Below are 12093 nucleotides of genomic sequence, written 5' to 3'. Positions count from 1 at the left end.
CCTTCATGCAGACACATGCATTTGGAATCTGTTCATCGTTACGGGGTCAAACAAGAGGGTAACATTACTGAAACAATGATCAGGCTACTTAGTAAAGATTTCAAGGAGGAAACGTATGAAGACGCAGACTTCCTCGTTATCAATATGTGCGGCATATATTTTGTGTTAACGAAAGTAATATCCCGCTTTAACTCTTCTTACGTCTCAAATGAAATGAATGCCATGAGGAATCGAATATTTGTTGACTGCGTCTCTTCTTGCTTCCATCCGTACCAACATATTTCTTCATTCTCGTGGTAATCATGACATTCTTTTTGTATGCTGCAAAAGATTGCACGTGGACAAATTCGACATCGAGGTGCAAAGCGTTTGGTATCTTACATTATATTCAATTCGAATAAGCTTCAGATGTATTTTTACTTCGTTTGTATTTTTAGATGATTATGACCGTTACGGAAAATTATCTCACATGTTTTATGTTGAATGAGAAACATTGAATGACCCGTTTTGCTTTCCCTACGTTGAAATGATATAATGTCGGCGTCAACAGCCTTCTTCCACGCTGGAAGCTGAAACTTGTATCATTGTGGATTAATGATAATTGAATGTCTCAAATGTAGACATAGCCCACAAGGCGACGTCAGAAACCATCAGGGGAGAACGCCGCATAAAAACCAAACGTGCGCGCGCGTCTCCACTCTGAAGGACCGTATCGGAGAATCACGGCAAGCATTTCGCTGAAGAGCTGCCTCGTAAGAGAACCGAGAAATGGCAGCGTCGTAGCAAGTATTTGTCAACACTCTGATAGTGCATTTACTTCCGGGTGTAGGCCGGCGTTACCTCGCTAAATTCACTTGACATTCGTTTTCCACATCGAAGACTCGTACGATAGAATCCACTGTAAGATGAGACACTTAGAAAGTATAATTAATTTCTGGACTCCAAGAACGGCGTTCTTCACCTAAGTAACACCTGTTTGTGTGTTTAAAGGTTGCGTTTTGAGGCTCAGGCAACATCGCAGTGACTATAGTCCGTCTGTGGTCGCCAGTGTGTCGTTAGCTCAGAAGTTATTCGTCATATTGTGGCTTTTCTAACGCGGGACATTCTGAATCGGAATACTCCCATTTCATTATTAGTTCCGGGACGTGACTATTTTCCTCGGACAAAGACCAATGCTGTGAATTGGATTCGCGGACATGCCATTCACTACCTAGTTGGACAAACTGTAGACTCTGTACTCGATTTTTGGACATACCTCAACGACCATCATTATGTCGTTGTCCGCCACCCAAAATACAGACAATTTTTCTCGAACTTCCTTGGGAGTGCTTTCCACGACCCGCCTCGCAGCTGGTATGTGTTAAGCCAAGAGTGAAGAAGGTTTCCAGTTTGAACCAATGAACATTTCTGAACTACTGAACGGAACACACAAATTTCGAGAAGACGTGACTCAACATATTACCAGCGGGGCGCAGAAGGCGTCTGATCAATTACACAACAAAAATAAACAAAACAAAAATCAAAATAATAATAAAATTCAGAAAAAGGAAGATTTTGTTTTGTTTGTAATGATAGCCCTAACCTTGAATTCCCATATTTCCCCTGGTATATAGGCAGCTCTTGGGGTAGGTTTAGTCAGGAGCCAACGCCTGAAGTGGACCAGATTTTTTTTTTTTTTTGTTATAGGATGAAAAGTGGCGGTGGCACTTAGTTTCTTTTTTTATTGCCGTTTTCCTAAGGGGCTTTAAAATAAGAGAGAAAAAAAGGGGTAATCGTCAAAAAAAGTAAAAGAAAAAAAGCAAAATTAAAAAAAAAGAGGTTCCCTTTTGCGTTGTGGTGGTCGTACTGTACGACATAGCAGTTCCCATCTCGGTGGAAGCCGCTGACTACAACCTTTTATTTTCCATTTTAATTAATGGAGTTGCAAACGGCTAGTAAAAATTCTTTATACGAAATCTGAAGAATGCCTTTAAACATCAATCTTCGTCCGATTCGACTTAGTAAATTAAGTTAATATCATGGATGTCTGCTTTGCAGATGCCAAGGTGCTTCACTGTAAAATAGATCCTGGAAAGATTCAAAGCGACTGTCAGCGATATAAATTTGAGTTTTGTTCGTCATATAGGTCTAACATGTCAGAAGGTTGTTTATGAAGTGCACATGTTGATTAATATAGTTCCCTTCTTCTAAATTTTTGCAATAGCATTTAACTGTAGACGTTTTCTAACACCGGCGTTAGCAATTACTTTCCGTTCTCTGAAACCTCCAAAACGACAAATTTTTCTGGTCTAAATCCGATGACCTTAACTATCACTTCCGATCAACATTAAATACTTCATGAACCCATACATGGAACTCCAAATGTGCAGTGTTCCTGCACTTCTACAGAGCATGCATTGCAAGGTATTCACACAGTTTATCGCATAGAGTTACCATAAGGAATGAAACAAGAACTGTAATACCCTTTACACCACAGACGCTCACCCCGGCTTGACGAAAACATCCGAACATTGACCAAAAGTTGCACAAATAATTGAGTTTGAAAGGAAAAGAAACGAGGTATGAAGCATTTATAAATTCATCTAATGTAGCGAGGTGGTTTAATTTCCTCCCAGTCTATAAAATTAATTTCGGGCCATACTCAGCTCTTGCCGATTAATGTTAATATAATACCCGCCTACTAATCAGGGCGTCTGTCTCCGTTGCTTTTGAGCGTGAATGGAAATCGTAGAAATTTTCTGTGGAGCAACATTTAATAATAAAGCGTTTTAAATCATCAAAAGCGATGAGCGGGAGCAGGCGCTTTCGATAAAGAACGGGGGAGTGCAGCGCCGCTGCTGTCGCCACGGCCGCTGCCGGTAGCCAGCAAATGGATCCCGGAGCTTTGCCGCATACGGCGTCCAGAGGAGGACAGTCTGCAGGAAATCTGCCGCAAAATCGTTACTGGATAAAATTTAGATATCGGTGTGTCAGAAAGCGAAATAGATTGAATCTGCGCTACCATTACATTCACGTCTTCAGCATTCAGACAGAAGAGGCTATAAAAATATTTTACGCCAGCTGCTCTCGATCCACTGACATTACGAACAGAAACAACGCACGCTACCGCTAGACCACAGGCGCAATCAGCCTAGTGTTTCTCTATCATGGGACAAGTTTTCCTCCAGGAAGTGCCGCAGTCTGCAGTGTTGCCAGATTGTGCAGATAACCGGACTTAGAGAATTAGCGAGTTGGCCAGTTTTATTGTCCCATGTCGCGATCGGCGCGGACTTAGCCTCTGAAGCGGCCGGCCACCGGTCGAGTTTTATGTCAAAGAGTGTACGTAACCTCTCCAGGGAGTCCAGTAGCTTGTATCCGATGCACTACTGCCCATTGTGATCAACCTTTTTCATTTCTTACTTTTATGTTTCCGTCTTCTTTAAAGGCAAAGTGAAACATGAGCGGTAGCCCAGCGTAGATCGTGTGCAACCTTAATGTATTTTTGATTTTCGGCTGTTAAAAAACAGAGGCGTTTTCCTTGTACCAGTATTCGCAAGGAAGTATTCGCGCTCAGCTAGTGAACGAGTGAGAAGCACGCCATTTTCTTTTAGCGAGTAGTTGTAGACCACAATTTTGGTGTCGCTATGAATAAGTCATTAGTACATACTTCATATGTGCACCGTTCAGAAAAAAATACACCATTGTTTAATTAACGGGACGTTTGTGTGAGTTATTATTTCAAATAGTACGGTAATTAGTTCAGCTTATTGTGCATCTCATTCGCGCCGAAAAATTAATCTTATTAATTCAACACACTTTAAAAATCCCACCATTTCAGCATTTTATTATAATTTATCCATTATTCTATTATATTATTTCGTTTTCTGTAACCATCGCACCTTCATATTGACGGTACAACACAAACTGTATCGCATTTGAGAAGTACAGGCTCCATGCCGACTTCTCTCCAAGAGACTTAAGTTACTATGGTCACCGTACGTAACGTCTCCCGGAAGTCCTGTAGCTTGTATCTGATGCACTACTAGACGTTTCCAGTACCCCACACACTTTCACATTAACGATGTGACACAGAAATTGCGTTGGGATTGAAAACTGCAGTCCCCACAGCGACTTCTCACCAAGAGACTTCCGTTGCTACGGTCACCATTCGTAACCTGTCCTGTGAGTCCGGTAGCTTGTATCCGTCGCATTACAAACTGTTTAATGTAGCCTTCGAAACGTCACATTGAGGATGCAACACAGAAACTGCATTGCTATTGAATAACTAAAGGGCTCCATGGCGATTTCTCTCAATGAGACTAACGTTGCCATGGTCACCATACGTAAAATATCCTGGCAGTCCAGTATCTTGTATCCGATACATTATTGAACATTTATTGTAACCCTCGTACCCTCACATTGACGGTAGACACTGATATTGCATCGGGATTGAAAACTAAAGGCTCCATGGCGACTTGTCCCCAAGTGACTAACGTGCTACTGTCACTGTACATATCCTCTCCTGGGAGTCCAAAAGCTTCTATCCGATGCACTACTGTCCATTTCTTGTATCCTTCGCACCCACACATTGAAGATGCGGCACAGAAATTTCATCATGATTGAAAACTACACGCTACACTGCGACTTCCCTTCAAGAGACTAACGTCGTTACGGTCAACGGGCGTAACCTCTCCCGGGAATACAGTAGCTTGTATTCGATGTACTACTTCCCATTTACTGTAACCCTGGCGCCCTCGGTAACCGAAAGGGAGCCAGCCGTTGGCGACCTATTAGCGAAACGTTCAGACTTCTAGCTGGAAGTGCAGATCATTTGGAATCTGCATGACAGAGTCTCGCAGGAGACAGTATTTCCTATTAGGGGAGAAAATGGAATGGCCCATGGAGGGATCGAAGCCATGACCTTCGCGTTATTAGCACGATGCTCTAGCCCACTGAGCTAACTGGCCGCGCAACACTGTCGCATCAGCAGCCCAAACCCGCAAAACCATCTCTTCTTCCTTCATTACGGCCCCGCCATTCACGTGACCATGTATCCCTTTTTCTTCACTTTCTCTTACCTAATACTTCGAACACAGAGCAACAACGCACGAAAACGGAAAACGGCCGTGAGAAGTTTACTAATCTGGGCCAAAGAAAATTCACGTTCCAGTACCGGGAATCGAACCCGGGCCTCCTGGGTGAAGGCCAGGTATCTTAGACAGTTCTTTTTTTTTTCATTTTGTTCGGTATTACTCGCTGCGTTCGGTCTGGGAGGACGTCACAAGACATCCGTTCAGGTTGTTCTTTGATTCCTTAACTCAGTTTTTTTATTACAGAGGGCGAGCATCAATCTGACCGAACACGCTGAGCTATCGTGCCGGCTTTGCAGTAGACCATACCGTACATACCGCAAGGATCCAAGGGGTATGTATGCCTCCAGAAATATCTCTCCTCCACTCAACTTTACGTCCCCGCCATTCAAGTGAGCATGTACCTCTTTTTCTTGACTTTCTCTCCCCTTATACTTGGAACCCAGAGCAGCAACACCACGAAGACGAAAAGCGGCCGTGAGAAGTTTTCTCATCCGAGCACAGAAAATTCACGATCCGGTACCGGGAACCGAACCCGGGCCTCCTGTGTGAAAGCCAGGTATCCTAGCAACTTTTTTTTTATATATATATTTTTCGGGCCTCCATCCTCTCCTTATAGCCCGTCACTTGCACTCGCCAAAATTGCCTTCATCGGCTAGCTTCAGTAGCTGTAACTATAATGAACTAAATGTCTCCTCATTAGACGGAAATGAAAATACTTCTTGATTGGTACCCCTGACTCTCCATAGGTGTACGCGTGGAATTTAAGCAGACTGGTGGCTTCAGAGTTTGTCTTCTCGGTGAATAGCTATTGCTAATGTATTCCGTTGTCGAAAATTCGTTTTTGCGTCCATCTCTCAAGTGTTATTTCTGTTGCAGCTTCTCTGAACTCCGAAGCCCCGGCCACCAATGTCTCCATGACATCCTACCAGGGAACCTTTTTGGTTTTCTAACAAAAAGTAAATTAAAGAAGAAAAATGTCTCATTAGTATGGCAAATGATATGAAAAAAACTAGTAAAGATATTGAAAGAAGTGATAAAGTAAAGATTCTTGAAATATAGTGAATCTGTGTCAACGTTCTTAATAAAAAACAATCATAGTTTTCTCTATATTTCGTCGTTCGTATCAGTGTCTGGTGCTCCATCGTTAAATGTACCCAATATTCTTCTTTACTCTTCTCTTTCTCGGATAGGATGTAGTATACCGTCTGGCCCTTTAGCCAACTGACTGCACGTCGTTTTGTATTGGGATAGGGAGCTTCGTCAGGGTTGAGTAGGCGTGGCGGTGTTATCGTTCTTGGTGATGTTCGCATTATGCTTGGGAGTTTCTGTGTGCAGAGGGACCATATGTCCTGTACAGCGTCGCAAGTAAATCTATGCTCGTCTGTGTCGACTAAGTGACATCTGACACAATTCGGTGTTTCAGCCAGGTGAATCTTGTGTAACCTCGAATTGGTCGGGAATTTCCTGTTGACTGCCATGTACCAAGTTGAGCGCACTGTAGATGAAAGATGCGGGTCGTGAATGTTCTCCCAGACTTGTTTCCAGTTATAACCTAGACATTTCTCCTCCACTATATTGCGTGGTTTACTTTCCGTCATTGTGGCATAAATTGCTTTGATTTTGTGTCGGTCTGCCTCTGGAATTCTTCTTTGTATGTAGCTAAGTTCTAGGATGAAATACCTTAAGTGACAGAGCGAGTTCGGAACGTGTTTTACATCTACAGGTGGATCCAGATGGGGAGGCACTATTTCATTCAAAATGTGAGCCGTCAGTGTGTTAGGTGATCTGTGCCACTGTTTGTATGTTTGACTAACATACAAGGCTTTTCCTTTGAGGTAGACATCTGTCAAATTGAGGCCTCCCTTCCAAACTGGGAGGGTGAGGGTTTCATACTTTACTTTAAATATCTGACCCCTGGTAACAAAGTGGCCAAGCGCTGCTAACATTTGTAATGGCAGTACTTGGGCAACGTAATTTACTTTGGAAATTATGTAGGTACACTCTTTGAATGGCATTTAGAGTTCGCAGACTATGTTGCCGTACGCCAGCGCGCATTTTTGCCAGCAGTTTTCTATAGTTCAAGGCAGCCGTGCGGCGGATATTGCGTGCGTATTCAATCCCGAGGCAGGTGATCGTTTCCAAGCTGCTGATTCTTTCAGCAACACCGAGTTCTAATCCGCGTCCAATGTGCATTAAGCCTGGCTTGTGACGGTTGAGTTTTGCCCCCGATGCAGCTTCATACGTTGTTACAATGTGGAAAGCTTTCTTCAAGTCCTCGTCTTTCGTTACTACAAAACTGACATCATCTGCGTATGCCTGGCAAATAATCTTCTGACCATGAATGAGCAGTCCTGGATGGTCTTGCGTCAGGGAGTACAAGAATGGCTCCAGTGCTATGGCAAACAATGTCATCGACACTGGGCAGCCCTGGCGTACCGAACTTGCGATACTGATCGGCCTGCTTAAGCGTCCATTTACATTGATTTGCGACGTACCATTCATCAGGAGGGTTTTAACAGTATCAGTGATTTTCTGAGGAAAATGCATGGCGTCCATGGTGCGTACGAGATAGGAGTGGTTCACCCTGTCAAAGGCCTTTTCAAAGTCGAGGGACACGAGAGCACTTGGGATGTCACACGCTTCGGCAATCGCTATGAGATCTCTATATGCAGTTAAAGTGTTGAAAATATTTCTATTTGTTCCGACACACGTTTGGTAGTCGCCGGTAACGCTGGTAATGACCGAATTTAATCGTTGCATAATGACACGTGCAAAATTTTATAGTCAGTGTTAAGTAATGTTAAAGGCCGGAGATTCTCAACAATTTTGCCTCCTGGAGTTTTTGGAACTAGCACCACTATCCCTTTACAAAAATCTTTCAGGCTGCCATTTCGAATGTTCATTATGTCATTACAGACCAGAGTCAACTTACTAGTTAACTGTTGACTAAACGTGCGATAAAACTCGGCGGGTAATCCGTCAGGACCAGGCGATTCATTTATTGGGCTTCGGAGAATGGCGTCTGTTACTTCATCCTCGATTATGTCTGAGGCGAGTTCTTCCGCTTGTTCCGGACCAAGTGTCTCCCACGCTCTTTCCGTAAGGACTGCCTGCGCTGCCACATCTATTGGTTTTTCAGCTAGTAACGCCGTAAAATGTTTATAAATTTCTTCTTGAATAGCAGTTTGTGTGTCGAAAAGGCGACCGTCTGCAGTTTTTAGCGCCGTCAGAATTTTCCTGTTTCTTCTTTTTTGCTCTTGTATAACGTGGTACGTGGATGTTGTCTCCTCTCGCACTGCATTTTGCAGACGTGTTCTCACTTTACAGCCTTCAGATTGTTTTCGCGTCAGTGTTAGGAGTGTCGCCTTGATTCTTTTAATCTGCATGTGATTGTCCACTACTGTATTATCGTCTTTATAAAGACGATAATACAGTAGGCACTGAAAATATAATTCTATTGTGGTCCTCTGCCAGGCACATTTCTCGCGAGAGTAACATTTCATCGCTTTTATTAGAGCTGGCTTAGCACATTTTATCCACCACCAAAAAGCCGAATTGTACAGTGGAAATTTCCTTTCACAATCTGCCCACGGGTGTTGGAAGACGGCGTGGCACCCTGGTTCTGACAAATGGGAAACATTCAGTTTCCACGGGCCTCTTGCTCTATACGTAGCCTGTTTTTCGATATTTATGGTACATATATATGCTACATGGTCAGAGAATATAAGTGGCCATCTCTCCACTCGCAAAATATTGTGCCGTAAATTGGAAATTGCATAAATTCTGTCAATGCGGCTGGCAGAATGGCTGGTGACGTGAGTAAAACCGGGCGTGTCGCCGTTTTTAAGTTACCACGTGTCGAGTAGGTTTAAGTCTCTAACAATGTCCAGAAGTTCTATGGAAGTGTTAAAATTTGGCGTTTGGTCTTTTGGTTTTAGTACACAGTTGAAATCACCTGCAAATATTACTTGGCCTGTGCGGGTTGTAAAAAGTGGCACGATCTCCTCCTTAAAAAACTCCGATCTCTGACGCTTTTTTCCCGTTCCAGAAGTGGCGTAAACATTTATGAATCTGGTGTTGTGGACCGTCCCCGCGATACCTCTGCTGTTTGGCAGTCTGTCGACATTGGCTACGGTGATGCCTTCTTTGGTCAGAAGTGCGGTTCCGGGTTCACTGCCATGTCCCGGATTGATTAACGCATTGTAACCTGTGATACGTTCCAGATCAATATCGGCGACCTCTTGCAACAGCGCAATGTCGATATCAGCTGCATATAAGAAGTCCGTAAGATTCTTCAGGTTTGACGTGCTGCTGATCTTGTTGATGTTGACCGTGGCAACACGGTATGCCTGTTCAAATGGCTCTGAGCACTATGGGACTCAACTGCTGTGGTCATAAGTCCCCTAGAACTTAGAACTACTTAAAACTAACTAACCTAAGGACAGCACACAACACCCAGCCATCACGAGGCAGAGAAAATCCCTGACCCCGCCGGGAATCGAACCCGGGAACCCGGGCGTGGGAAGCGAGAACGCTACCGCACGACCACGAGATGCGAGCGGGTATGCCTGTAAAGGTGGCATGATGGCAGAGGTATGCGTGGCGTTGAGCCGCTTCCTTAGTGATGACGGAGGGGCATCAATTAAAAGAAGTCGGGGTCGGCATCCTCCGCCTTAACAGCAGTGTCAGTCTTCCGTTGCCCTCGCGATTCCGTTTCCCGGACTGCTGACACTGTTTCTCGGTGTTGTCCCTGTACTTCGGTCATATCGTTGTCGTGAGAGCATTCTTCGACGTCGCCCGCCCAGTTACGCGGATGGTGAGCTTCACGCGGATCTGCACTGCTGTCTGGCAGGTGGCCACCTGTACCCTCTGTATCTGCTGACGTCATCTTCGTCTGTGATGGGGAGGGTCTGTTGTCGGAGTCAGCCTCTGAGTGGTCAGTACGGGACTTTTTGGACGTCTGGGGAGTTGCAGTGGAAACCTGAGACGGCACCTCGGTCATCTTCTGACGCACCTGATTGGCTTTCTCGCGCAGCGGTTGCGCTTTTGTGTCAGCACCCTGTTGCGCGATTCTTCGTTTCTTCTGCTTTTTCGGGGAAGGGCACTTGGGAGTTTTGAGCAGTGTTCTCTTGAGTGGCATAGTCTTTGTCCATGGGAAAAAATTCCGCCGCTTGCGGCTGTCCGGAGACAACACTAACCTCGCTGCCACCCTGCGTCTCCTTATTTCCCTCCTTGACTTCCTGTAAGGAAGCTCCGCGGGTTTCCGGTACATCACTCGTCTACATCGGTATGTTCTCCTCTTTGTGGTCAGTGTACGCATCTAGGGTGAAATCGACGCTGAGCTCTGGAGCGGTGTTTACACGGGCGGCGGCTACGTAAGTGATCGGCAACGTAGAACTTGGGCCAGGCTGCTCACGCTCGCCAGTCGGGATCTGCGCTACGCGCCTTTGAATACACTGTGCACGGACGTGTGCTGTAGAGCCACATCCCGAGCATGTCCGTGGTTGCCCGTCATAAATTACTATGGCCCTGTATCCACTTATAATGATGTAAGATGGAATATGCTTCAGCAACTAGATTTTCACTTGCCACACACCGTTTAATACTGGGAATATATGTTGACCTGAACATGTCTCAGCAACGTTGCTTTCTACCGAACCAATTTTCCCGTAGTTAGGCGTTAATCTGCTAGGGAAGTTACTTCGAAAGCCAATTCAAATATTCTAATGGTTCGCAACCCCAGGCCTGCCTGCGTTATATGTACGTCGCCAACGTTTCCGTCTGAATGTTTGAACTTAAGAGATCCACCACAAGACTCAACAATTTGCTCGCATCTATCAGGCATCACCAGTTTCAAGTAGACGGTACTATTACCGATCGATAAGTGTATGCCAAGTAAATCGTCAAGCGTTAATTTCATAACATCTCGAACAAATAATTCTACCTCAAAAGATTTTGGTCTAGCAAATTTCGGGTCGAATGTCAATTTAAGAGTGTCCTTCCGTTCTCGTTGATTCATGATTACGCTCGAGTATTCGTTACTGAGGTTAGTGTTAACGCAGTAAGCGCGCACTCACCATGCACAGCAACCGCCGCCAGCAGCGACGAAGTAAACACGACCAGCCGCTACCTAAGCCCGCACCGCACGGCTGCCCGCGAGGGAATGATCCACTAGACCATACCGGACATACCTCAAGGATCCACTACGTGTGTATGCGTCCAGAAATACTTCTCCTCCACGCAACTTTACGGCCAAATCTGGCGCCAACGCTGAACTCTGTACGCCGCCACGATCCCGCTTACTCACTCCCAAAGCGCCCAAGTCATACTACACAAACATCGCTTTCAGTCTCGAGTGCAACTAGCAAAACTGTAATTAGTAATAACTGGAAACAAACACTCTCACGTTGACGCAAAGAAGCGTAGGTGGTGATAAACGGCAAATACGGCCTTACCTCGCAAAAGCTATGCTGTGCGTTTCACCGTCGTGGAGAGAAAATGAGATGGCTGAGGTGAGGATCGAACGTACGCCCTTAAGAAGAGGCCACGCGCTGCCCACTGCGCCAGGGAGGCACACAGGAATACTCGCCACCGCCAGCCTCACTAAGTAGTTCTAATTTCAGAATTCTTTTCCCACCATGCCGAACACGAAAGGGTGGACTTCTCAGCGGAAGTCAATTAGCGGAGAAAATAGAATGGCCTGTGGAGGGATCGAACCCATGACCTTCGTATTACTACCACGACGCTATATCCCACTTTTTTTTTTTTTTGGGTCTCCTTCCTCACCTTCAACCCATCCTTGCGCTCGCCAATTTCTGCCTTCTCGGCCTGGCAGCTATGCCATTAAAAGAACGTTTAACACAAAGGACGCTTCTTCTGCATCAAGAAAGGAAAACGTGTTGTCACTGCAGTGGAAAGTTCAAGGTGCGTTGCTTCTGCAGCAAAGGAAACGTTTCATTCCTTGTTGATGACTCTTTGCTGCAAAACTTTTATTTTAATCGTGTTTTGTTGGTTTTTTTGT

Source organism: Schistocerca nitens, chromosome 9 (assembly GCF_023898315.1).
Source record: "Schistocerca nitens isolate TAMUIC-IGC-003100 chromosome 9, iqSchNite1.1, whole genome shotgun sequence".
Lineage (NCBI taxonomy): Eukaryota > Metazoa > Arthropoda > Insecta > Orthoptera > Acrididae > Schistocerca > Schistocerca nitens.
The sequence above is the reverse complement of the archived record's forward strand: the minus strand, read 5'-3'. Positions refer to the sequence as shown.